Source organism: Drosophila simulans, unplaced genomic scaffold, assembly GCF_016746395.2.
Source record: "Drosophila simulans strain w501 unplaced genomic scaffold, Prin_Dsim_3.1 Segkk30_quiver_pilon, whole genome shotgun sequence".
NCBI classification, from domain to species: domain Eukaryota; kingdom Metazoa; phylum Arthropoda; class Insecta; order Diptera; family Drosophilidae; genus Drosophila; species Drosophila simulans.
In genome coordinates this window covers 29,551-57,311 of record NW_025416826.1, presented here as the reverse complement: position 1 = coordinate 57,311, position 27,761 = coordinate 29,551, and the positions used below count along the sequence as shown (strand labels likewise).

The 27,761-nt window shown below is 39.6% G+C and overlaps 1 long non-coding RNA gene across 1 annotated transcript; it reads right to left on the bottom strand.

Annotated features, from left to right (window-relative positions):
- Positions 1-6,059: 6,059 nt before the first annotated feature.
- Positions 6,060-6,539, bottom strand: LOC120285494. The gene is made up of 2 exons (XR_005544763.2): positions 6,494-6,539; positions 6,060-6,424 (listed from the first exon to the last, which is right to left on the bottom strand). It is a non-coding gene; the product is annotated as an uncharacterized LOC120285494 (long non-coding RNA).
- Between the last annotated feature and the right edge of the window lie 21,222 nt (positions 6,540-27,761).

Below are 27,761 nucleotides of genomic sequence, written 5' to 3'. Positions count from 1 at the left end.
TAATGAAAGGAAATTAAATAAGAATGCGATACAAAAATTATCAAGGACACATAAATAATAACAAACCGGACAGACAAAGTAGCAGATGCTAGTGGACGGCCTCATCCTGCTGACGACAAGCACGCAGCTCCAGCTTCCAAGACCACAACTATTGAAACAAGGGAACACAAGCTATTACTGGGAAAAATATAATTATAATATAATACTTATCTAATTGCAAACTTGACGACTCCAAAACCGCTGCATCCCAGCTGCAATTGCATAATAACAAAGGTCCCCCAAATTAGCGCTTACAAAACGTACCTGAAAAGCAAAAAGAAAATCAACGCAATTACAATAGCAATACAATACTCACCCCAGCCAGACTTCCTCCTTAAGTACCTGAAAAAACAATAATAAACGCAATTATATAAACAACTAAATATAAATATAATACTTACCTTAAATTAAATTACACTCAATGTACCTGAAACAACAAAGATAAATGCAATCATAAAAAACAAATAACATATAATACTCACCAAACAATATTTTTACATCCATTTCCATGCCTATACCGTTGCGACGGACCTCTGCTACAAATCTTGAACTGGCGGCCCCAAGCTGCTCCTGACGATACGGCCATAAGACGCGGCGCATCTGGCTTCTCTCGGTGACCGACCGAGCCACAATCCTCACTGACGACTTCTCTGCCACAACGAGATGAACTCCACCATCATAATGCCAGCAGCTCTACAAAAACGCAATGACAGCTGCGCGGGATTACATTCTTGCCACTGATGATACTTCTTATCTTCAACAAACGACGGAGGCGAGGGATGCTGAAACCGAGAACCTGCAACGCCGGCCGGACATAATTGTTGCAAGTGGCCCACTTCCAGCGGCCGCAACTGACCACTGCCAAAATGCAACAAAACTTACCTGTGATGACTCCTGAGGCTCCCAGCGACGCGGTGCTCCTGTCCTTCTGATGGGGGTACCTGAAAAGAAATAAATAAAACAATGTTAGTCAAAAATTTTAATGTTTATTGCAAAATAATTTCATTTTAAAAATGTAAACAAAACATGCAAGCTGATAATGTTACCATTCATGTCATTGTCTAAAATCCATGCCTACAAAATACTAACTTAAAATTAATACTAACAAACTATGTCCAAGCCCCAAACTCACCCCAAGCTATGTTAAACTCAAAAATTCAAATTATTGTACCTACATATTGCATTTATTGTAATCAAAGGCAAAATAAAGTTGTGGATGCGGAACAGAATTCATTCTGTCTCCGTACCTCCACCTACAAAGCACAAACCATATAGACAGCGGCTCTCAAGAAATGCAATGACGGCTGCGTGGGGCAACTCATTGCAACTCCTCTTCCTGACGAACGGCAATTTTTATCTGCAATATATTCAAACAATTGCATAAAACTGCCACCGACGATACAACTGATACTCACCAAATGACGGCAGCGATGGATGCCGATACCAAGAACAACTATCCTGCAATCGCCGGCCGGACAAAATTGTTGCAAGTGGCCCACTTCCAGCGGCCGCAACAGACCACTGCCAAAATGCAACAAAACTTACTTGTGATGACTCCTGAGGCTCTCTGCGACGCGGTGCTCCTGTCCTTCTGATGGGGGTACCTGAAAAGAAATAAATAAAACAATGTTAGTCTAAAATTTTAATGTTTTTTGCAAAATAATTTCATTTTATAAATGTAAACAAAACATGCAAGCTGATAATGTTACCAATCATGTCAATGTCTGAAATCCATGCCTAAAAAATACTAACTTAAAAATTAATACTAACAAACTATGTCCAAGCCCCAAACTCACCCCAAGCTATGTTAAACTCAAAAATTCAAATTATTGTACCTACATATTGCATTTATTGTAATCAAAGGCAAAATAAAATTGTGGATGCGGAACAGAATTCATTCTGTCTCCGTACCTCCACCTACAAAAAAAAAAAAAAAAAAAAAAAAAAAAACTTTCACGCGCAAACTTAAATTCGTTCGTCAATAGACAAATTAATTGTTATAAATTGTCTTCCGGCCGCAAAGTAATAAACCGCGACAACAATTAACATTGAGTGGTCTAAAGAAAACGAATAAATAAACAGTAATTGTGCAACCGCGAAAAAACCGCGAAAAGACGCCGCCCCAACCAAAGGAAACCAGGAGAAGAAAAGCAGAAAGAAAGGAAGAAATTACACTTGGAGAAATTTTAAAAGAGAAGGAGGAATTCCAAAGCAAAGAATCGAAAAACCGGAGAACACATTAAATCAAAAATCAAGGGTATTTATACCACCACAACTATCGCAATATTTTATTTTTATTAAAAATAATATATATTAATAAAATAAAAAATAAACATGTCCAGCTCTGACCACCTTTTCTCTGAAGACGAGGTGCTTTCAATTACCTCTAGCGAGCGATCTTCCCCTATTCACGTAAATATTTCACCTATGTCTCACGGGTCTGGCAATTCCCTGGTCAAAACGACCTATATTAACCAGAAGAAATTGCCTTTAAAACAAAAGAAAAGCCCAATTAACTCTTCTTGGGTAGCCATGAATTTCTTTAATCCCCTTTCTCTAAATATGAAAGAGAATATAAATGCCAAAAATGCCCAAAGAGACCGCCTCTCGATTACCAATACTGCTGCAGCCAATGTTGGCGCCAAAAGCAGCATCTCGAAGGGGAAATCGCCTTCTTCTCCTCCATTCTCTTCACAAATACACAAGCGAAACTCACTCCCCACAATGACTCAAACAAATACAGGCGCATACACAAACACCGACGCTACTCAAAGAGAGTTTTTACCCACCACAGCGACCTGCACTAATGCAGCCGCATCCACTAATACGGACACAGAATCAAGAGGCGCCAAACCGTGTGAAGCTATGGGAAATTTCCCCTCTCTCCCACACACCGACAGCTCAGAGAAAAATCTGAGCTCATCCACCAAAATCGGACTTTATGCTTCTTCCCCTCCTTCTTATACACACACGCAAATAAATAAAGCCACTGAAACAAATTTAGAAAGCTGCTCTAAATCTCCCGCGCTTGCTAATTCAAAAACGCAACTCAACAAAGCCAATGATATTGACAGTGGTGAAATTGCTCCACCACTTATACAAATTAACGAAAGCAAGCAGGAGGAAAGACCTAGTACAACTGTCAATGCTTTCTGGTCAATCTTTAACCACAAGCCGGTTGCTTCTAAACTTAGTTTAAGCAAGAAACCAACCAATCTCTCCATAAATACTGGGAAAAAAAGCATTTCCCCCACCAAAGGAGTGCTTCTTTACGCCCCGATGCTCAGGGCGATTAAAATTAAAATTAAAACCCAACAATAGATCCATGCCCACTGTGGGGAATTTAGCAACAGCTCGCACCCTTAGTCGGCCTGCTGCCAAGCGGGACTTATTTAAATCTCCGTCCAAGAGCCCAGACGAGCAGCCCATGAGTTTCTCGGAAGTGGTTGCTGGAACAGGTCCAATCTTTGTGGCACCTTCAGTTCCGGCTCCAACTACGAAAACCCCTGCCAAGAGGACTAATGACGATCTGGACTGCTCCAGTTTTAAGACGCCAAATAAACGTTTATGCGTGACCACCAATTTCAAGTCTCCCAGCATTTTCCCACCCCTCACCACACCCGTTTCCAAAGCAAGGCAGCCAAATCTGTATATGAGGAATCCAAAACTAGGAATCGACTCTCACACCAGCCGTTACCCTGCAGCACCAATGCTCCTGCACGCAGCGCAACGACGGCACCCCCTCAAAATACAGATGCTGAGCTGCCACCTTGGAAACTTGTGCCACTAAGCTGCAGAGCGCCACCCATACTCGTTGACGACGTCAAAGAAATTGTCCCGCTCCTGGAAAAGCTAAACTATACAGCAGGAGTCTCCAGCTACACTACCAGGGCAACTGAAGGGAACGGAGTCAGGATTCAGGCCAAGGACATGACCGCCTTCCACAAAATCAAAGATGTCCTTATAGCAAACGGCTTTCCTCTATTCACTAACCAGCCAAAGTCCGAGAGGGGCTTCCGAGTAGTAATCAGACATCTCCACCACTCCACTCCATGCTCGTGGATTGTCAAGGAGTTGCTGACGCTCGGATTCTCAGCGCGCTTCGTCAGAAATATGACGAACCCGGCTACAGGTGGCCCCATGCGCATGTTTGAAGTGGAGATCGTCACGGCCAAGGACGGCAGTCATGACAAAATCATCTCACTCAAACAAATCGGTGGGCAAAAAGTGGACATTGAAAGGAAAAACAGGACACGGGAGCCGGTCCAGTGCTACAGATGCCAGGGCTTCAGGCATACCAAAAACTCATGCATGAGACCACCAAAATGCATGAAATGCGCTGGCGACCACCTGTCATCCTGTTGCACCAAGCCTAGAACCACCCCTGCTACCTGCGTCAACTGCTCTGGAGAGCACATTAGTGCATACAAGGGATGCCCAGTTTACAAGGCAGAAAAACAAAAGCTTGCGGCTAACAACATTGACACAAACAAAATACGTACAATTAAAGACGCAACTAAACATTTTTATAGACGTCAGGGCCCTCCTCCACGCAATAACACCCCTCGGCTGCCTCATAGCTCAGCAATCCTGAGCAGATCAATCGCTGAAGCCCGCCAGGAGGCTGCCAGAAAGTCGGTGTTAAATCCTTTCCGTCAAAATATGAACGACAGAAGGCCACGTTTTCTTCCCACGACACTGCCATTCAAACCCGGCTGAATAAATGGCGCCGAAATATTAACAAGATACCCAAAAAGGGTAGGACAACCTCAAAACACAACGCAAAGCTAAGACTGGTATCCAAGACAACAATCCAGCGCAAAGACATCTGGAAAATTACCAGGACATGCTCCGAAAACAAAGGAGTGAAGAAATGACCAGGAACCTGAAAAAGGTAACTCAAATCCCATGCAAGCTAGCAATGACAGCCCTCCGACCACCAGCAGAGCTGCCAGAGCTAGTTTCAAACCAAGAGTTATTGAAGTAGCCACACCATCGCCAAGAAACTCCAATCCATACATACAAAACGGCTTCTCGGACGACCACACAACAAACCTAGCAAATAGAGTCGACAACTTAGAGAAGAAAATTGACATTTTAATGGCCTTAATCATACAAGGAAGAAACAATAATCTCGACATGGACACATCCAATTAAATCTACATCTATTTATAAATATATTAACGATATCTATTTCCGATGGAAAAGCGCACCCCAGTCAGCTCCCAAACTCGTGCACGGCCACCACCTTCCTCGACTCAGCTTAATTTTCCTGGAATACAAATTCAAGTAGATAACAGCAATAAAATATAAACAATACTCTCACCTCAACGCACCCGGATGAACAAGCCCAAGACAACGCACTCCAGCTGATCCTGACGAAACGATGAGGAGAAAATCAACCAGGACATAAAAGAAAAATCGGTAGATCGATATAAAAAGGATTAGTGTGGCAGAAACATGATGAATAAAAGGCGACTCGCTGCAGCAATTCATGCACAACGTCACTTACCTGAACTTTCTCGCCACACGGTCCCTGACAGTATCCCGCATCACCGATGCAATCTACCTGCAATGCAGCGCTGCAAAAGACGGGCCACAAAAGCTGCCTACGCTTCGACCAGGGCACCCAGCGCGGAGCTGCAAAATCCATCCTTCCTGCTACTCTCAAAATCCAGATCGACGAGCGCCTTTAAGAGCTGACGCTAAAACCTAAAAATAAAACAATTAACCATAAACAAACTAAACAAAACAATCAAATGCACTTACCTACTTGACCACAACCAACTGTTGTTCCACATCTAAAGCAACTGACAAGAGGTGGCGAGCGTCGCAAAAACAAAACGAAATCGCCAATTTTCGCGATTATAAACACAAAAAATAAATAATCCTAAGACGCCGTCTCCACCTCCTGATGCCACTGCACTAAAAAGGATCACTATCCGGAGCCGACATCATATTAAAAAGAATTAAAATCCTTCTCCAAATTGTATAAATTTCCTCATTACTGTATTTTCAATGATTTCCTGATAATCTGTAAGGAAAGGAAAATTAATAAGAATATAATACAAAATTAATCAAGGACACACAGAAAATTGCAAACCTGACAGGCAAACCAGCAGATACAAAAATGCGACTTCACCCTGCCGACTACGCGCACGTAAATCATGAGACAGGCACCGCAAAAGCAAAACTAAATCGCCAACTTTCGCGATTTTAAACACAAAAAGTTGACAATTTTATGATGCCGTCTCCATCTCCTGATGCCAAAGCATAAATAATGATCATTTGCGTGGCGCTGATGCCACATTATTATGCTGCAAAACTTGTCCTTAAATTGCATATTTCTCCTCAGTTCTGTATCTTCAACGAATTTTCCGCTAACCTGTAATGAAAGGAAATTAAATAAGAATGCGATACAAAAATTATCAAGGACACATAAATAATAACAAACCGGACAGACAAAGTAGCAGATGCTAGTGGACGGCCTCATCCTGCTGACGACAAGCACGCAGCTCCAGCTCCAAGACCACAACTATTGAAACAAGGGAACACAAGCTATTACTGGGAAAATATAATTATAATATAATACTTATCTAATTGCAAACTTGACGACTCCAAAACCGCTGCATCCCAGCTGCAATTGCATAATAACAAAGGTCCCCAAATTAGCGCTTACAAAACGTACCTGAAAAGCAAAAAGAAAATCAACGCAATTACAATAGCAATACAATACTCACCCCAGCCAGACTTCCTCCTTAAGTACCTGAAAAAACAATAATAAACGCAATTATATAAACAACTAAATATAAATATAATACATACCTTAAATTAAATTACACTCAATGTACCTGAAACAACAAAGATAAATGCAATCATAAAAAACAAATAACATATAATACTCACCAAACAATATTTTTACATCCATTTCCATGCCTATACCGTTGCGACGGACCTCTGCTACAAATCTTGAACTGGCGGCCCCAAGCTGCCACTCCTGACGATACGGCCATAAGACGCGGCGCATCTGGCTTCTCTCGGTGACCGACCGAGCCACAATCCTCACTGACGACTTCTCTGCCACAACGAGATGAACTCCACCATCATAATGCCAGCAGCTCTACAAAAACGCAATGACAGCTGCGCGGGATTACATTCTTGCCACTGATGATACTTCTTATCTTCAACAAACGACGGAGGCGAGGGATGCTGAAACCGAGAACCTGCAACGCCGGCCGGACATAATTGTTGCAAGTGGCCCACTTCCAGCGGCCGCAACTGACCACTGCCAAAATGCAACAAAACTTACCTGTGATGACTCCTGAGGCTCCCAGCGACGCGGTGCTCCTGTCCTTCTGATGGGGGTACCTGAAAAGAAATAAATAAAACAATGTTAGTCAAAAATTTTAATGTTTATTGCAAAATAATTTCATTTTAAAAATGTAAACAAAACATGCAAGCTGATAATGTTACCATTCATGTCATTGTCTAAAATCCATGCCTACAAAATACTAACTTAAAATTAATACTAACAAACTATGTCCAAGCCCCAAACTCACCCCAAGCTATGTTAAACTCAAAAATTCAAATTATTGTACCTACATATTGCATTTATTGTAATCAAAGGCAAAATAAAGTTGTGGATGCGGAACAGAATTCATTCTGTCTCCGTACCTCCACCTACAAAGCTAAAAAAAAAAAAAAAATTTAAACCGAAAAATCTCTCAATTTGGCATACAAAATGCGCATTTTTGTGCAAAATTTTTGGATCTTTCGATTTTAGATACCAGGCGATGATAATCAGTAGCGGGTGTCTACTGAAAACCAAGGTCACCTTCTGGAATCCTTGTTCGCCTGGTAATTTAAACCGAAAAATCTCTCAATTTGGCCTACAAAATGCGCATTTTTGTGCAAAATTTTTGGATCTTTCGATTTTAGATACCAGGCGATGATAATCAGTAGCGGGTGTCTACTGAAAACCAAGGTCACCTTCTGGAATCCTTGTTCGCCTGGTAATTTAAACCGAAAAATCTCTCAATTTGGCCTACAAAATGCGCATTTTTGTGAAAAATTTTTGGATCTTTCGATTTTAGATACCAGGCGATGATAATCAGTCGCGGGTGTCTACAGAAAAACAACTTATCGTTGGTCACCTTCTGGAATTCTTGTTCGCCTGGTAGTTTAGACCGAAAAATCTCTCAATTTGGCCTACAAAATGCTCATTTTTGTGCAAAATTATTGGATCTTTCGATTTTAGATACCAGGCGATGATAATCACTAGCTGGTGTCTACTGAATACCAACTTATCGTTGGTCACCTTCTGGAATCCTTGTTCGCCTGGTAATTTAAACCGAAAAATCTCTCAATTTGGCCTACAAAATGCGCATTTTTGTGAAAAATTTTTGGATCTTTCGATTTTAGATACCAGGCGATGATAATCAGTAGCGGGTGTCTACAGAAAACCAACTTATCGTTGGTCACCTTCTGGAATTCTTGTTCGCCTGGTAGTTTAAACCGAAAAATCTCTCAATTTGGCCTACAAAATGCGCATTTTTGTGCAAAATTTTTGGATCTTTCGATTTTAGATACCAGGCGATGATAATCACTAGCTGGTGTCTACTGAATACCAACTTATCGTTGGTCACCTTCTGGAATCCTTGTTCGCCTGGTAATTTAAACCGAAAAATCTCTCAATTTGGCCTACAAAATGCGCATTTTTGTGAAAAATTTTTGGATCTTTCGATTTTAGATACCAGGCGATGATAATCAGTAGCGGGTGTCTACAGAAAACCAACTTATCGTTGGTCACCTTCTGGAATTCTTGTTCGCCTGGTAGTTTAAACCGAAAAATCTCTCAATTTGGCCTACAAAATGCGCATTTTTGTGCAAAATTTTTGGATCTTTCGATTTTAGATACCAGGCGATGATAATCAGTAGCGGGTGTCTACTGAAAACCAAGGTCACCTTCTGGAATCCTTGTTCGCCTGGTAATTTAAACCGAAAAATCTCTCAATTTGGCCTACAAAATGCGCATTTTTGTGAAAAATTTTTGGATCTTTCGATTTTAGATACCAGGCGATGATAATCAGTCGCGGGTGTCTACAGAAAAACAACTTATCGTTGGTCACCTTCTGGAATTCTTGTTCGCCTGGTAGTTTAAACCGAAAAATCTCTCAATTTGGCCTACAAAATGCGCATTTTTGTGCAAAATTTTTGGATCTTTCGATTTTAGATACCAGGCGATGATAATCACTAGCTGGTGTCTACTGAATACCAACTTATCGTTGGTCACCTTCTGGAATCCTTGTTCGCCTGGTAATTTAAACCGAAAAATCTCTCAATTTGGCCTACAAAATGCGCATTTTTGTGAAAAATTTTTGGATCTTTCGATTTTAGATACCAGGCGATGATAATCAGTAGCGGGTGTCTACAGAAAACCAACTTATCGTTGGTCACCTTCTGGAATTCTTGTTCGCCTGGTAGTTTAAACCGAAAAATCTCTCAATTTGGCCTACAAAATGCGCATTTTTGTGCAAAATTTTTGGATCTTTCGATTTTAGATACCAGGCGATGATAATCATAGCGGTGTCTACTGAAACCAACTTATCGTTGGTCACCTTCTGGAATCCTTGTTCGCCTGGTAATTTAAACCGAAAAATCTCTCAATTTGGCATACAAAATGCGCATTTTTGTGCAAAATTTTTGGATCTTTCGATTTTAGATACCAGGCGATGATAATCAGTAGCGGGTGTCTACTGAAAACCAAGGTCACCTTCTGGAATCCTTGTTCGCCTGGTAATTTAAACCGAAAAATCTCTCAATTTGGCCTACAAAATGCGCATTTTTGTGCAAAATTTTTGGATCTTTCGATTTTAGATACCAGGCGATGATAATCAGTAGCGGGTGTCTACTGAAAACCAAGGTCACCTTCTGGAATCCTTGTTCGCCTGGTAATTTAAACCGAAAAATCTCTCAATTTGGCCTACAAAATGCGCATTTTTGTGAAAAATTTTTGGATCTTTCGATTTTAGATACCAGGCGATGATAATCAGTAGCGGGTGTCTACAGAAAACCAACTTATCGTTGGTCACCTTCTGGAATTCTTGTTCGCCTGGTAGTTTAAACCGAAAAATCTCTCAATTTGGCCTACAAAATGCGCATTTTTGTGCAAAATTTTTGGATCTTTCGATTTTAGATACCAGGCGATGATAATCATAGCTGGTGTCTACTGAAACCAACTTATCGTTGGTCACCTTCTGGAATCCTTGTTCGCCTGGTAATTTAAACCGAAAAATCTCTCAATTTGGCCTACAAAATGCGCATTTTTGTGAAAAATTTTTGGATCTTTCGATTTTAGATACCAGGCGATGATAATCAGTAGCGGGTGTCTACAGAAAACCAACTTATCGTTGGTCACCTTCTGGAATTCTTGTTCGCCTGGTAGTTTAAACCGAAAAATCTCTCAATTTGGCCTACAAAATGCGCATTTTTGTGCAAAATTTTTGGATCTTTCGATTTTAGATACCAGGCGATGATAATCAGTAGCGGTGTCTACTGAAAACCAACTTATCGTTGGTCACCTTCTGGAATCCTTGTTCGCCTGGTAATTTAAACCGAAAAATCTCTCAATTTGGCCTACAAAATGCGCATTTTTGTGAAAAATTTTTGGATCTTTCGATTTTAGATACCAGGCGATGATAATCAGTAGCGGGTGTCTACAGAAAACCAACTTATCGTTGGTCACCTTCTGGAATTCTTGTTCGCCTGGTAGTTTAAACCGAAAAATCTCTCAATTTGGCCTACAAAATGCGCATTTTTGTGCAAAATTTTTGGATCTTTCGATTTTAGATACCAGGCGATGATAATCAGTAGCGGGTGTCTACTGAAAACCAACTTATCGTTGGTCACCTTCTGGAATCTTGTTCGCCTGGTATTTAAACCGAAAAATCTCTCAATTTGGCCTACAAAATGCGCATTTTTGTGAAAATTTTTGGATCTTTCGATTTTAGATACCAGGCGATGATAATCAGTAGCGGGTGTCTACAGAAAACAACTTATCGTTGGTCACCTTCTGGAATTCTTGTTCGCCTGGTAGTTTAAACCGAAAAATCTCTCAATTTGGCCTACAAAATGCGCATTTTTGTGCAAAATTTTTGGATCTTTCGATTTTAGATACCAGGCGATGATAATCATAGCGGTGTCTACTGAAACCAACTTATCGTTGGTCACCTTCTGGAATCCTTGTTCGCCTGGTAATTTAAACCGAAAAATCTCTCAATTTGGCCTACAAAATGCGCATTTTTGTGAAAAATTTTTGGATCTTTCGATTTTAGATACCAGGCGATGATAATCAGTAGCGGGTGTCTACAGAAAACCAACTTATCGTTGGTCACCTTCTGGAATTCTTGTTCGCCTGGTAGTTTAAACCGAAAAATCTCTCAATTTGGCCTACAAAATGCGCATTTTTGTGCAAAATTTTTGGATCTTTCGATTTTAGATACCAGGCGATGATAATCAGTAGCGGTGTCTACTGAAACCAACTTATCGTTGGTCACCTTCTGGAATCCTTGTTCGCCTGGTAATTTAAACCGAAAAATCTCTCAATTTGGCCTACAAAATGCGCATTTTTGTGAAAATTTTTGGATCTTTCGATTTTAGATACCAGGCGATGATAATCAGTAGCGGGTGTCTACAGAAAACCAACTTATCGTTGGTCACCTTCTGGAATTCTTGTTCGCCTGGTAGTTTAAACCGAAAAATCTCTCAATTTGGCCTACAAAATGCGCATTTTTGTGCAAAATTTTTGGATCTTTCGATTTTAGATACCAGGCGATGATAATCAGTAGCGGGTGTCTACTGAAAACCAACTTATCGTTGGTCACCTTCTGGAATCCTTGTTCGCCTGGTAATTTAAACCGAAAAATCTCTCAATTTGGCCTACAAAATGCGCATTTTTGTGAAAATTTTTGGATCTTTCGATTTTAGATACCAGGCGATGATAATCAGTAGCGGGTGTCTACAGAAAACCAACTTATCGTTGGTCACCTTCTGGAATTCTTGTTCGCCTGGTAGTTTAAACCGAAAAATCTCTCAATTTGGCCTACAAAATGCGCATTTTTGTGCAAAATTTTTGGATCTTTCGATTTTAGATACCAGGCGATGATAATCAGTAGCGGTGTCTACTGAAACCAACTTATCGTTGGTCACCTTCTGGAATCCTTGTTCGCCTGGTATTTAAACCGAAAAATCTCTCAATTTGGCCTACAAAATGCGCATTTTTGTGCAAAATTTTTGGATCTTTCGATTTTAGATACCAGGCGATGATAATCAGTAGCGGGTGTCTACAGAAAACCAACTTATCGTTGGTCACCTTCTGGAATTCTTGTTCGCCTGGTAGTTTAAACCGAAAAATCTCTCAATTTGGCCTACAAAATGCGCATTTTTGTGCAAAATTTTTGGATCTTTCGATTTTAGATACCAGGCGATGATAATCAGTAGCGGGTGTCTACTGAAAACCAACTTATCGTTGGTCACCTTCTGGAATCCTTGTTCGCCTGGTAATTTAAACCGAAAAATCTCTCAATTTGGCCTACAAAATGCGCATTTTTGTGAAAAATTTTTGGATCTTTCGATTTTAGATACCAGGCGATGATAATCAGTAGCGGGTGTCTACAGAAAACCAACTTATCGTTGGTCACCTTCTGGAATTCTTGTTCGCCTGGTAGTTTAAACCGAAAAATCTCTCAATTTGGCCTACAAAATGCGCATTTTTGTGCAAAATTTTTGGATCTTTCGATTTTAGATACCAGGCGATGATAATCAGTAGCGGGTGTCTACTGAAACCAACTTATCGTTGGTCACCTTCTGGAATCCTTGTTCGCCTGGTAATTTAAACCGAAAAATCTCTCAATTTGGCCTACAAAATGCGCATTTTTGTGAAAAATTTTTGGATCTTTCGATTTTAGATACCAGGCGATGATAATCAGTAGCGGGTGTCTACAGAAAACCAACTTATCGTTGGTCACCTTCTGGAATTCTTGTTCGCCTGGTAGTTTAAACCGAAAAATCTCTCAATTTGGCCTACAAAATGCGCATTTTTGTGCAAAATTTTTGGATCTTTCGATTTTAGATACCAGGCGATGATAATCAGTAGCGGTGTCTACTGAAACCAACTTATCGTTGGTCACCTTCTGGAATCCTTGTTCGCCTGGTAATTTAAACCGAAAAATCTCTCAATTTGGCCTACAAAATGCGCATTTTTGTGCAAAATTTTTGGATCTTTCGATTTTAGATACCAGGCGATGATAATCAGTAGCGGGTGTCTACAGAAAACCAACTTATCGTTGGTCACCTTCTGGAATTCTTGTTCGCCTGGTAGTTTAAACCGAAAAATCTCTCAATTTGGCCTACAAAATGCGCATTTTTGTGCAAAATTTTTGGATCTTTCGATTTTAGATACCAGGCGATGATAATCAGTAGCGGGTGTCTACTGAAAACCAACTTATCGTTGGTCACCTTCTGGAATCCTTGTTCGCCTGGTAATTTAAACCGAAAAATCTCTCAATTTGGCCTACAAAATGCGCATTTTTGTGCAAAATTTTTGGATCTTTCGATTTTAGATACCAGGCGATGATAATCAGTAGCGGGTGTCTACTGAAAACCACTTATCGTTGGTCACCTTCTGGAATCTTGTTCGCCTGGTATTTAAACCGAAAAATCTCTCAATTTGGCCTACAAAATGCGCATTTTTGTGCAAAATTTTTGGATCTTTCGATTTTAGATACCAGGCGATGATAATCAGTAGCGGGTGTCTACTGAAAACCAACTTATCGTTGGTCACCTTCTGGAATCTTGTTCGCCTGGTAATTTAAACCGAAAAATCTCTCAATTTGGCCTACAAAATGCGCATTTTTGTGAAAATTTTTGGATCTTTCGATTTTAGATACCAGGCGATGATAATCAGTAGCGGGTGTCTACTGAAAACCAACTTATCGTTGGTCACCTTCTGGAATTCTTGTTCGCCTGGTAGTTTAAACCGAAAAATCTCTCAATTTGGCCTACAAAATGCGCATTTTTGTGCAAAATTTTTGGATCTTTCGATTTTAGATACCAGGCGATGATAATCAGTAGCGGGTGTCTACTGAAAACCAACTTATCGTTGGTCACCTTCTGGAATCCTTGTTCGCCTGGTAATTTAAACCGAAAAATCTCTCAATTTGGCCTACAAAATGCGCATTTTTGTGAAAATTTTTGGATCTTTCGATTTTAGATACCAGGCGATGATAATCAGTAGCGGGTGTCTACAGAAAACCAACTTATCGTTGGTCACCTTCTGGAATTCTTGTTCGCCTGGTAGTTTAAACCGAAAAATCTCTCAATTTGGCCTACAAAATGCGCATTTTTGTGCAAAATTTTTGGATCTTTCGATTTTAGATACCAGGCGATGATAATCAGTAGCGGGTGTCTACTGAAAACCAACTTATCGTTGGTCACCTTCTGGAATCTTGTTCGCCTGGTAGTTTAAACCGAAAAATCTCTCAATTTGGCCTACAAAATGCGCATTTTTGTGCAAAATTTTTGGATCTTTCGATTTTAGATACCAGGCGATGATAATCAGTAGCGGGTGTCTACTGAAAACCAACTTATCGTTGGTCACCTTCTGGAATCTTGTTCGCCTGGTAATTTAAACCGAAAAATCTCTCAATTTGGCCTACAAAATGCGCATTTTTGTGCAAAATTTTTGGATCTTTCGATTTTAGATACCAGGCGATGATAATCAGTAGCGGGTGTCTACTGAAAACCAACTTATCGTTGGTCACCTTCTGGAATTCTTGTTCGCCTGGTATTTAAACCGAAAAATCTCTCAATTTGGCCTACAAAATGCGCATTTTTGTGCAAAATTTTTGGATCTTTCGATTTTAGATACCAGGCGATGATAATCAGTAGCGGGTGTCTACTGAAAACCAACTTATCGTTGGTCACCTTCTGGAATTCTTGTTCGCCTGGTAGTTTAAACCGAAAAATCTCTCAATTTGGCCTACAAAATGCGCATTTTTGTGCAAAATTTTTGGATCTTTCGATTTTAGATACCAGGCGATGATAATCAGTAGCGGGTGTCTACTGAAACCAACTTATCGTTGGTCACCTTCTGGAATCCTTGTTCGCCTGGTAATTTAAACCGAAAAATCTCTCAATTTGGCCTACAAAATGCGCATTTTTGTGAAAATTTTTGGATCTTTCGATTTTAGATACCAGGCGATGATAATCAGTAGCGGGTGTCTACAGAAAACCAACTTATCGTTGGTCACCTTCTGGAATTCTTGTTCGCCTGGTAGTTTAAACCGAAAAATCTCTCAATTTGGCCTACAAAATGCGCATTTTTGTGCAAAATTTTTGGATCTTTCGATTTTAGATACCAGGCGATGATAATCAGTAGCGGGTGTCTACTGAAAACCAACTTATCGTTGGTCACCTTCTGGAATCCTTGTTCGCCTGGTAATTTAAACCGAAAAATCTCTCAATTTGGCCTACAAAATGCGCATTTTTGTGAAAATTTTTGGATCTTTCGATTTTAGATACCAGGCGATGATAATCAGTAGCGGGTGTCTACAGAAAACCAACTTATCGTTGGTCACCTTCTGGAATTCTTGTTCGCCTGGTAGTTTAAACCGAAAAATCTCTCAATTTGGCCTACAAAATGCGCATTTTTGTGCAAAATTTTTGGATCTTTCGATTTTAGATACCAGGCGATGATAATCAGTAGCGGGTGTCTACTGAAAACCAACTTATCGTTGGTCACCTTCTGGAATCCTTGTTCGCCTGGTAATTTAAACCGAAAAATCTCTCAATTTGGCCTACAAAATGCGCATTTTTGTGAAAATTTTTGGATCTTTCGATTTTAGATACCAGGCGATGATAATCAGTAGCGGGTGTCTACAGAAAACCAACTTATCGTTGGTCACCTTCTGGAATTCTTGTTCGCCTGGTAGTTTAAACCGAAAAATCTCTCAATTTGGCCTACAAAATGCGCATTTTTGTGCAAAATTTTTGGATCTTTCGATTTTAGATACCAGGCGATGATAATCAGTAGCGGGTGTCTACTGAAAACCAACTTATCGTTGGTCACCTTCTGGAATCCTTGTTCGCCTGGTAATTTAAACCGAAAAATCTCTCAATTTGGCCTACAAAATGCGCATTTTTGTGAAAATTTTTGGATCTTTCGATTTTAGATACCAGGCGATGATAATCAGTAGCGGGTGTCTACAGAAAACCAACTTATCGTTGGTCACCTTCTGGAATTCTTGTTCGCCTGGTAGTTTAAACCGAAAAATCTCTCAATTTGGCCTACAAAATGCGCATTTTTGTGCAAAATTTTTGGATCTTTCGATTTTAGATACCAGGCGATGATAATCAGTAGCGGGTGTCTACTGAAAACCAACTTATCGTTGGTCACCTTCTGGAATCTTGTTCGCCTGGTAGTTTAAACCGAAAAATCTCTCAATTTGGCCTACAAAATGCGCATTTTTGTGAAAATTTTTGGATCTTTCGATTTTAGATACCAGGCGATGATAATCAGTAGCGGGTGTCTACGAAAACCAACTTATCGTTGGTCACCTTCTGGAATTCTTGTTCGCCTGGTAGTTTAAACCGAAAAATCTCTCAATTTGGCCTACAAAATGCGCATTTTTGTGCAAAATTTTTGGATCTTTCGATTTTAGATACCAGGCGATGATAATCAGTAGCGGGTGTCTACTGAAAACCAACTTATCGTTGGTCACCTTCTGGAATTCTTGTTCGCCTGGTAGTTTAAACCGAAAAATCTCTCAATTTGGCCTACAAAATGCGCATTTTTGTGCAAAATTTTTGGATCTTTCGATTTTAGATACCAGGCGATGATAATCAGTAGCGGGTGTCTACTGAAAACCAACTTATCGTTGGTCACCTTCTGGAATCTTGTTCGCCTGGTATTTAAACCGAAAAATCTCTCAATTTGGCCTACAAAATGCGCATTTTTGTGCAAAATTTTTGGATCTTTCGATTTTAGATACCAGGCGATGATAATCAGTAGCGGGTGTCTACTGAAAACCAACTTATCGTTGGTCACCTTCTGGAATTCTTGTTCGCCTGGTAGTTTAAACCGAAAAATCTCTCAATTTGGCCTACAAAATGCGCATTTTTGTGCAAAATTTTTGGATCTTTCGATTTTAGATACCAGGCGATGATAATCAGTAGCGGGTGTCTACTGAAAACCAACTTATCGTTGGTCACCTTCTGGAATCTTGTTCGCCTGGTATTTAAACCGAAAAATCTCTCAATTTGGCCTACAAAATGCGCATTTTTGTGAAAATTTTTGGATCTTTCGATTTTAGATACCAGGCGATGATAATCAGTAGCGGGTGTCTACGAAAACCAACTTATCGTTGGTCACCTTCTGGAATTCTTGTTCGCCTGGTAGTTTAAACCGAAAAATCTCTCAATTTGGCCTACAAAATGCGCATTTTTGTGCAAAATTTTTGGATCTTTCGATTTTAGATACCAGGCGATGATAATCAGTAGCGGGTGTCTACTGAAAACCAACTTATCGTTGGTCACCTTCTGGAATTCTTGTTCGCCTGGTAGTTTAAACCGAAAAATCTCTCAATTTGGCCTACAAAATGCGCATTTTTGTGCAAAATTTTTGGATCTTTCGATTTTAGATACCAGGCGATGATAATCAGTAGCGGGTGTCTACTGAAAACCAACTTATCGTTGGTCACCTTCTGGAATCCTTGTTCGCCTGGTAATTTAAACCGAAAAATCTCTCAATTTGGCCTACAAAATGCGCATTTTTGTGAAAAATTTTTGGATCTTTCGATTTTAGATACCAGGCGATGATAATCAGTAGCGGGTGTCTACAGAAAACCAACTTATCGTTGGTCACCTTCTGGAATTCTTGTTCGCCTGGTAGTTTAAACCGAAAAATCTCTCAATTTGGCCTACAAAATGCGCATTTTTGTGCAAAATTTTTGGATCTTTCGATTTTAGATACCAGGCGATGATAATCAGTAGCGGGTGTCTACTGAAAACCAACTTATCGTTGGTCACCTTCTGGAATCCTTGTTCGCCTGGTAATTTAAACCGAAAAATCTCTCAATTTGGCCTACAAAATGCGCATTTTTGTGAAAAATTTTTGGATCTTTCGATTTTAGATACCAGGCGATGATAATCAGTAGCGGGTGTCTACAGAAAACCAACTTATCGTTGGTCACCTTCTGGAATTCTTGTTCGCCTGGTAGTTTAAACCGAAAAATCTCTCAATTTGGCCTACAAAATGCGCATTTTTGTGCAAAATTTTTGGATCTTTCGATTTTAGATACCAGGCGATGATAATCAGTAGCGGGTGTCTACTGAAAACCAACTTATCGTTGGTCACCTTCTGGAATCCTTGTTCGCCTGGTAATTTAAACCGAAAAATCTCTCAATTTGGCCTACAAAATGCGCATTTTTGTGAAAAATTTTTGGATCTTTCGATTTTAGATACCAGGCGATGATAATCAGTAGCGGGTGTCTACAGAAAACCAACTTATCGTTGGTCACCTTCTGGAATTCTTGTTCGCCTGGTAGTTTAAACCGAAAAATCTCTCAATTTGGCCTACAAAATGCGCATTTTTGTGCAAAATTTTTGGATCTTTCGATTTTAGATACCAGGCGATGATAATCAGTAGCGGGTGTCTACTGAAAACCAACTTATCGTTGGTCACCTTCTGGAATTCTTGTTCGCCTGGTATTTAAACCGAAAAATCTCTCAATTTGGCCTACAAAATGCGCATTTTTGTGCAAAATTTTTGGATCTTTCGATTTTAGATACCAGGCGATGATAATCAGTAGCGGGTGTCTACAGAAACCAACTTATCGTTGGTCACCTTCTGGAATTCTTGTTCGCCTGGTAGTTTAAACCGAAAAATCTCTCAATTTGGCCTACAAAATGCGCATTTTTGTGCAAAATTTTTGGATCTTTCGATTTTAGATACCAGGCGATGATAATCAGTAGCGGGTGTCTACTGAAAACCAACTTATCGTTGGTCACCTTCTGGAATCTTGTTCGCCTGGTAATTTAAACCGAAAAATCTCTCAATTTGGCCTACAAAATGCGCATTTTTGTGAAAATTTTTGGATCTTTCGATTTTAGATACCAGGCGATGATAATCAGTAGCGGGTGTCTACAGAAAACCAACTTATCGTTGGTCACCTTCTGGAATTCTTGTTCGCCTGGTAGTTTAAACCGAAAAATCTCTCAATTTGGCCTACAAAATGCGCATTTTTGTGCAAAATTTTTGGATCTTTCGATTTTAGATACCAGGCGATGATAATCAGTAGCGGGTGTCTACTGAAAACCAACTTATCGTTGGTCACCTTCTGGAATCCTTGTTCGCCTGGTAATTTAAACCGAAAAATCTCTCAATTTGGCCTACAAAATGCGCATTTTTGTGAAAATTTTTGGATCTTTCGATTTTAGATACCAGGCGATGATAATCAGTAGCGGGTGTCTACAGAAAACCAACTTATCGTTGGTCACCTTCTGGAATTCTTGTTCGCCTGGTAGTTTAAACCGAAAAATCTCTCAATTTGGCCTACAAAATGCGCATTTTTGTGCAAAATTTTTGGATCTTTCGATTTTAGATACCAGGCGATGATAATCAGTAGCGGGTGTCTACTGAAAACCAACTTATCGTTGGTCACCTTCTGGAATCCTTGTTCGCCTGGTAATTTAAACCGAAAAATCTCTCAATTTGGCCTACAAAATGCGCATTTTTGTGCAAAATTTTTGGATCTTTCGATTTTAGATACCAGGCGATGATAATCAGTAGCGGGTGTCTACTGAAAACCAACTTATCGTTGGTCACCTTCTGGAATTCTTGTTCGCCTGGTAATTTAAACCGAAAAATCTCTCAATTTGGCCTACAAAATGCGCATTTTTGTGCAAAATTTTTGGATCTTTCGATTTTAGATACCAGGCGATGATAATCAGTAGCGGGTGTCTACTGAAAACCAACTTATCGTTGGTCACCTTCTGGAATTCTTGTTCGCCTGGTAGTTTAAACCGAAAAATCTCTCAATTTGGCCTACAAAATGCGCATTTTTGTGCAAAATTTTTGGATCTTTCGATTTTAGATACCAGGCGATGATAATCAGTAGCGGGTGTCTACTGAAAACCAACTTATCGTTGGTCACCTTCTGGAATTCTTGTTTGCCTGGTAGTTTAAACCGAAAAATCTCTCAATTTGGCCTACAAAATGCGCATTTTTGTGCAAAATTTTTGGATCTTTCGATTTTAGATACCAGGCGATGATAATCAGTAGCGGGTGTCTACTGAAAACCAACTTATCGTTGGTCACCTTCTGGAATCTTGTTCGCCTGGTAATTTAAACCGAAAAATCTCTCAATTTGGCCTACAAAATGCGCATTTTTGTGCAAAATTTTTGGATCTTTCGATTTTAGATACCAGGCGATGATAATCAGTAGCGGGTGTCTACTGAAAACCAACTTATCGTTGGTCACCTTCTGGAATTCTTGTTCGCCTGGTAGTTTAAACCGAAAAATCTCTCAATTTGGCCTACAAAATGCGCATTTTTGTGCAAAATTTTTGGATCTTTCGATTTTAGATACCAGGCGATGATAATCAGTAGCGGGTGTCTACTGAAAACCAACTTATCGTTGGTCACCTTCTGGAATCCTTGTTCGCCTGGTAATTTAAACCGAAAAATCTCTCAATTTGGCCTACAAAATGCGCATTTTTGTGCAAAATTTTTGGATCTTTCGATTTTAGATACCAGGCGATGATAATCAGTAGCGGGTGTCTACTGAAAACCAACTTATCGTTGGTCACCTTCTGGAATTCTTGTTCGCCTGGTATTTAAACCGAAAAATCTCTCAATTTGGCCTACAAAATGCGCATTTTTGTGCAAAATTTTTGGATCTTTCGATTTTAGATACCAGGCGATGATAATCAGTAGCGGGTGTCTACTGAAAACCAACTTATCGTTGGTCACCTTCTGGAATTCTTGTTCGCCTGGTATTTAAACCGAAAAATCTCTCAATTTGGCCTACAAAATGCGCATTTTTGTGCAAAATTTTTGGATCTTTCGATTTTAGATACCAGGCGATGATAATAAGTAGCTGGTGTCTACTGAATACCAACTTATCGTTGGTCACCTTCTGGAATTCTTGTTCGCCTGGTAATTTAAACCGAAAAATCTCTCAATTTGGCATACAAAATGCGCATTTTTGTGCAAAATTTTTGGATCTTTCGATTTTAGATACCAGGCGATGATAATAAGTAGCGGGTGTCTACTGAAAACCAACTTATCGTTGGTCACCTTCTGGAATCTTGTTCGCCTGGTAGTTTAAACCGAAAAATCTCTCAATTTGGCCTACAAAATGCGCATTTTTGTGCAAAATTTTTGGATCTTTCGATTTTAGATACCAGGCGATGATAATCAGTAGCGGGTGTCTACTGAAAACCAACTTATCGTTGGTCACCTTCTGGAATCCTTGTTCGCCTGGTAATTTAAACCGAAAAATCTCTCAATTTGGCCTACAAAATGCGCATTTTTGTGCAAAATTTTTGGATCTTTCGATTTTAGATACCAGGCGATGATAATCAGTAGCGGGTGTCTACTGAAAACCAACTTATCGTTGGTCACCTTCTGGAATTCTTGTTCGCCTGGTAGTTTAAACCGAAAAATCTCTCAATTTGGCCTACAAAATGCGCATTTTTGTGCAAAATTTTTGGATCTTTCGATTTTAGATACCAGGCGATGATAATCAGTAGCGGGTGTCTACTGAAAACCAACTTATCGTTGGTCACCTTCTGGAATCCTTGTTCGCCTGGTAATTTAAACCGAAAAATCTCTCAATTTGGCCTACAAAATGCGCATTTTTGTGAAAAATTTTTGGATCTTTCGATTTTAGATACCAGGCGATGATAATCAGTAGCGGGTGTCTACAGAAAACCAACTTATCGTTGGTCACCTTCTGGAATTCTTGTTCGCCTGGTAGTTTAAACCGAAAAATCTCTCAATTTGGCCTACAAAATGCGCATTTTTGTGCAAAATTTTTGGATCTTTCGATTTTAGATACCAGGCGATGATAATCAGTAGCGGGTGTCTACTGAAACCAACTTATCGTTGGTCACCTTCTGGAATCTTGTTCGCCTGGTATTTAAACCGAAAAATCTCTCAATTTGGCCTACAAAATGCGCATTTTTGTGAAAATTTTTGGATCTTTCGATTTTAGATACCAGGCGATGATAATCAGTAGCGGGTGTCTACAGAAAACCAACTTATCGTTGGTCACCTTCTGGAATTCTTGTTCGCCTGGTAGTTTAAACCGAAAAATCTCTCAATTTGGCCTACAAAATGCGCATTTTTGTGCAAAATTTTTGGATCTTTCGATTTTAGATACCAGGCGATGATAATCAGTAGCGGGTGTCTACTGAAAACCAACTTATCGTTGGTCACCTTCTGGAATCCTTGTTCGCCTGGTAATTTAAACCGAAAAATCTCTCAATTTGGCCTACAAAATGCGCATTTTTGTGAAAATTTTTGGATCTTTCGATTTTAGATACCAGGCGATGATAATCAGTAGCGGGTGTCTACTGAAAACCAACTTATCGTTGGTCACCTTCTGGAATTCTTGTTCGCCTGGTAGTTTAAACCGAAAAATCTCTCAATTTGGCCTACAAAATGCGCATTTTTGTGCAAAATTTTTGGATCTTTCGATTTTAGATACCAGGCGATGATAATCAGTAGCGGGTGTCTACTGAAAACCAACTTATCGTTGGTCACCTTCTGGAATCCTTGTTCGCCTGGTAATTTAAACCGAAAAATCTCTCAATTTGGCCTACAAAATGCGCATTTTTGTGAAAATTTTTGGATCTTTCGATTTTAGATACCAGGCGATGATAATCAGTAGCGGGTGTCTACTGAAAACCAACTTATCGTTGTCACCTTCTGGAATTCTTGTTCGCCTGGTAGTTTAAACCGAAAAATCTCTCAATTTGGCCTACAAAATGCGCATTTTTGTGCAAAATTTTTGGATCTTTCGATTTTAGATACCAGGCGATGATAATCAGTAGCGGTGTCTACTGAAAACCAACTTATCGTTGGTCACCTTCTGGAATCTTGTTCGCCTGGTAATTTAAACCGAAAAATCTCTCAATTTGGCCTACAAAATGCGCATTTTTGTGCAAAATTTTTGGATCTTTCGATTTTAGATACCAGGCGATGATAATCAGTAGCGGGTGTCTACTGAAAACCAACTTATCGTTGTCACCTTCTGGAATTCTTGTTCGCCTGGTAATTTAAACCGAAAAATCTCTCAATTTGGCCTACAAAATGCGCATTTTTGTGCAAAATTTTTGGATCTTTCGATTTTAGATACCAGGCGATGATAATCAGTAGCGGGTGTCTACTGAAAACCAACTTATCGTTGGTCACCTTCTGGAATCTTGTTCGCCTGGTAGTTTAAACCGAAAAATCTCTCAATTTGGCCTACAAAATGCGCATTTTTGTGCAAAATTTTTGGATCTTTCGATTTTAGATACCAGGCGATGATAATCAGTAGCGGGTGTCTACTGAAAACCAACTTATCGTTGGTCACCTTCTGGAATTCTTGTTCGCCTGGTAGTTTAAACCGAAAAATCTCTCAATTTGGCCTACAAAATGCGCATTTTTGTGCAAAATTTTTGGATCTTTCGATTTTAGATACCAGGCGATGATAATCAGTAGCGGGTGTCTACTGAAAACCAACTTATCGTTGGTCACCTTCTGGAATTCTTGTTCGCCTGGTATTTAAACCGAAAAATCTCTCAATTTGGCCTACAAAATGCGCATTTTTGTGCAAAATTTTTGGATCTTTCGATTTTAGATACCAGGCGATGATAATCAGTAGCGGGTGTCTACTGAAAACCAACTTATCGTTGGTCACCTTCTGGAATCTTGTTCGCCTGGTATTTAAACCGAAAAATCTCTCAATTTGGCCTACAAAATGCGCATTTTTGTGCAAAATTTTTGGATCTTTCGATTTTAGATACCAGGCGATGATAATCAGTAGCGGGTGTCTACTGAAAACCAACTTATCGTTGGTCACCTTCTGGAATCTTGTTCGCCTGGTATTTAAACCGAAAAATCTCTCAATTTGGCCTACAAAATGCGCATTTTTGTGCAAAATTTTTGGATCTTTCGATTTTAGATACCAGGCGATGATAATCAGTAGCGGGTGTCTACTGAAAACCAACTTATCGTTGGTCACCTTCTGGAATTCTTGTTCGCCTGGTAGTTTAAACCGAAAAATCTCTCAATTTGGCCTACAAAATGCGCATTTTTGTGCAAAATTTTTGGATCTTTCGATTTTAGATACCAGGCGATGATAATCAGTAGCGGGTGTCTACTGAAAACCAACTTATCGTTGGTCACCTTCTGGAATTCTTGTTTGCCTGGTAGTTTAAACCGAAAAATCTCTCAATTTGGCCTACAAAATGCGCATTTTTGTGCAAAATTTTTGGATCTTTCGATTTTAGATACCAGGCGATGATAATCATAGCGGTGTCTACTGAAACCAACTTATCGTTGGTCACCTTCTGGAATCTTGTTCGCCTGGTAATTTAAACCGAAAAATCTCTCAATTTGGCCTACAAAATGCGCATTTTTGTGAAAATTTTTGGATCTTTCGATTTTAGATACCAGGCGATGATAATCAGTAGCGGGTGTCTACTGAAAACCAACTTATCGTTGGTCACCTTCTGGAATTCTTGTTCGCCTGGTAGTTTAAACCGAAAAATCTCTCAATTTGGCCTACAAAATGCGCATTTTTGTGAAAAATTTTTGGATCTTTCGATTTTAGATACCAGGCGATGATAATCAGTAGCGGGTGTCTACAGGTTGGTCACCTTCTGGAATCCTTGTTCGCCTGGTAATTTAAACCGAAAAATCTCTCAATTTGGCCTACAAAATGCGCATTTTTGTGCAAAATTTTTGGATCTTTCGATTTTAGATACCAGGCGATGATAATCAGTAGCGGGTGTCTACTGAAAACCAACTTATCGTTGGTCACCTTCTGGAATTCTTGTTCGCCTGGTAGTTTAAACCGAAAAATCTCTCAATTTGGCCTACAAAATGCGCATTTTTGTGCAAAATTTTTGGATCTTTCGATTTTAGATACCAGGCGATGATAATCAGTAGCGGGTGTCTACTGAAAACCAACTTATCGTTGGTCACCTTCTGGAATCCTTGTTCGCCTGGTAATTTAAACCGAAAAATCTCTCAATTTGGCCTACAAAATGCGCATTTTTGTGCAAAATTTTTGGATCTTTCGATTTTAGATACCAGGCGATGATAATCAGTAGCGGGTGTCTACTGAAAACCAACTTATCGTTGGTCACCTTCTGGAATCTTGTTCGCCTGGTAGTTTAAACCGAAAAATCTCTCAATTTGGCCTACAAAATGCGCATTTTTGTGCAAAATTTTTGGATCTTTCGATTTTAGATACCAGGCGATGATAATCAGTAGCGGGTGTCTACTGAAAACCAACTTATCGTTGGTCACCTTCTGGAATCCTTGTTCGCCTGGTAATTTAAACCGAAAAATCTCTCAATTTGGCCTACAAAATGCGCATTTTTGTGAAAAATTTTTGGATCTTTCGATTTTAGATACCAGGCGATGATAATCAGTAGCGGGTGTCTACAGAAAACCAACTTATCGTTGGTCACCTTCTGGAATTCTTGTTCGCCTGGTAGTTTAAACCGAAAAATCTCTCAATTTGGCCTACAAAATGCGCATTTTTGTGCAAAATTTTTGGATCTTTCGATTTTAGATACCAGGCGATGATAATCAGTAGCGGGTGTCTACTGAAAACCAACTTATCGTTGGTCACCTTCTGGAATCCTTGTTCGCCTGGTAATTTAAACCGAAAAATCTCTCAATTTGGCCTACAAAATGCGCATTTTTGTGCAAAATTTTTGGATCTTTCGATTTTAGATACCAGGCGATGATAATCAGTAGCGGGTGTCTACAGAAAACCAACTTATCGTTGGTCACCTTCTGGAATTCTTGTTCGCCTGGTAGTTTAAACCGAAAAATCTCTCAATTTGGCCTACAAAATGCGCATTTTTGTGCAAAATTTTTGGATCTTTCGATTTTAGATACCAGGCGATGATAATCAGTAGCGGGTGTCTACAGAAAACCAACTTATCGTTGGTCACCTTCTGGAATCCTTGTTCGCCTGGTAATTTAAACCGAAAAATCTCTCAATTTGGCCTACAAAATGCGCATTTTTGTGAAAAATTTTTGGATCTTTCGATTTTAGATACCAGGCGATGATAATCAGTAGCGGGTGTCTACTGAATACCAACTTATCGTTGGTCACCTTCTGGAATTCTTGTTCGCCTGGTAATTTAAACCGAAAAATCTCTCAATTTGGCCTACAAAATGCGCATTTTTGTGCAAAATTTTTGGATCTTTCGATTTTAGATACCAGGCGATGATAATCAGTAGCGGGTGTCTACTGAAAACCAACTTATCGTTGGTCACCTTCTGGAATTCTTGTTTGCCTGGTAGTTTAAACCGAAAAATCTCTCAATTTGGCCTACAAAATGCGCATTTTTGTGCAAAATTTTTGGATCTTTCGATTTTAGATACCAGGCGATGATAATCAGTAGCGGGTGTCTACTGAAAACCAACTTATCGTTGGTCACCTTCTGGAATCCTTGTTCGCCTGGTATTTAAACCGAAAAATCTCTCAATTTGGCCTACAAAATGCGCATTTTTGTGCAAAATTTTTGGATCTTTCGATTTTAGATACCAGGCGATGATAATCAGTAGCGGGTGTCTACTGAAAACCAACTTATCGTTGGTCACCTTCTGGAATCCTTGTTCGCCTGGTATTTAAACCGAAAAATCTCTCAATTTGGCCTACAAAATGCGCATTTTTGTGCAAAATTTTTGGATCTTTCGATTTTAGATACCAGGCGATGATAATCAGTAGCGGGTGTCTACTGAAAACCAACTTATCGTTGGTCACCTTCTGGAATTCTTGTTCGCCTGGTAGTTTAAACCGAAAAATCTCTCAATTTGGCCTACAAAATGCGCATTTTTGTGCAAAATTTTTGGATCTTTCGATTTTAGATACCAGGCGATGATAATCAGTAGCGGGTGTCTACTGAAACCAACTTATCGTTGGTCACCTTCTGGAATCTTGTTCGCCTGGTAATTTAAACCGAAAAATCTCTCAATTTGGCCTACAAAATGCGCATTTTTGTGAAAATTTTTGGATCTTTCGATTTTAGATACCAGGCGATGATAATCAGTAGCGGGTGTCTACAGAAAACCAACTTATCGTTGGTCACCTTCTGGAATTCTTGTTCGCCTGGTAGTTTAAACCGAAAAATCTCTCAATTTGGCCTACAAAATGCGCATTTTTGTGCAAAATTTTTGGATCTTTCGATTTTAGATACCAGGCGATGATAATAGTAGCGGGTGTCTACTGAAAACCAACTTATCGTTGGTCACCTTCTGGAATCCTTGTTCGCCTGGTAATTTAAACCGAAAAATCTCTCAATTTGGCCTACAAAATGCGCATTTTTGTGAAAAATTTTTGGATCTTTCGATTTTAGATACCAGGCGATGATAATCAGTAGCGGGTGTCTACAGAAAACCAACTTATCGTTGGTCACCTTCTGGAATTCT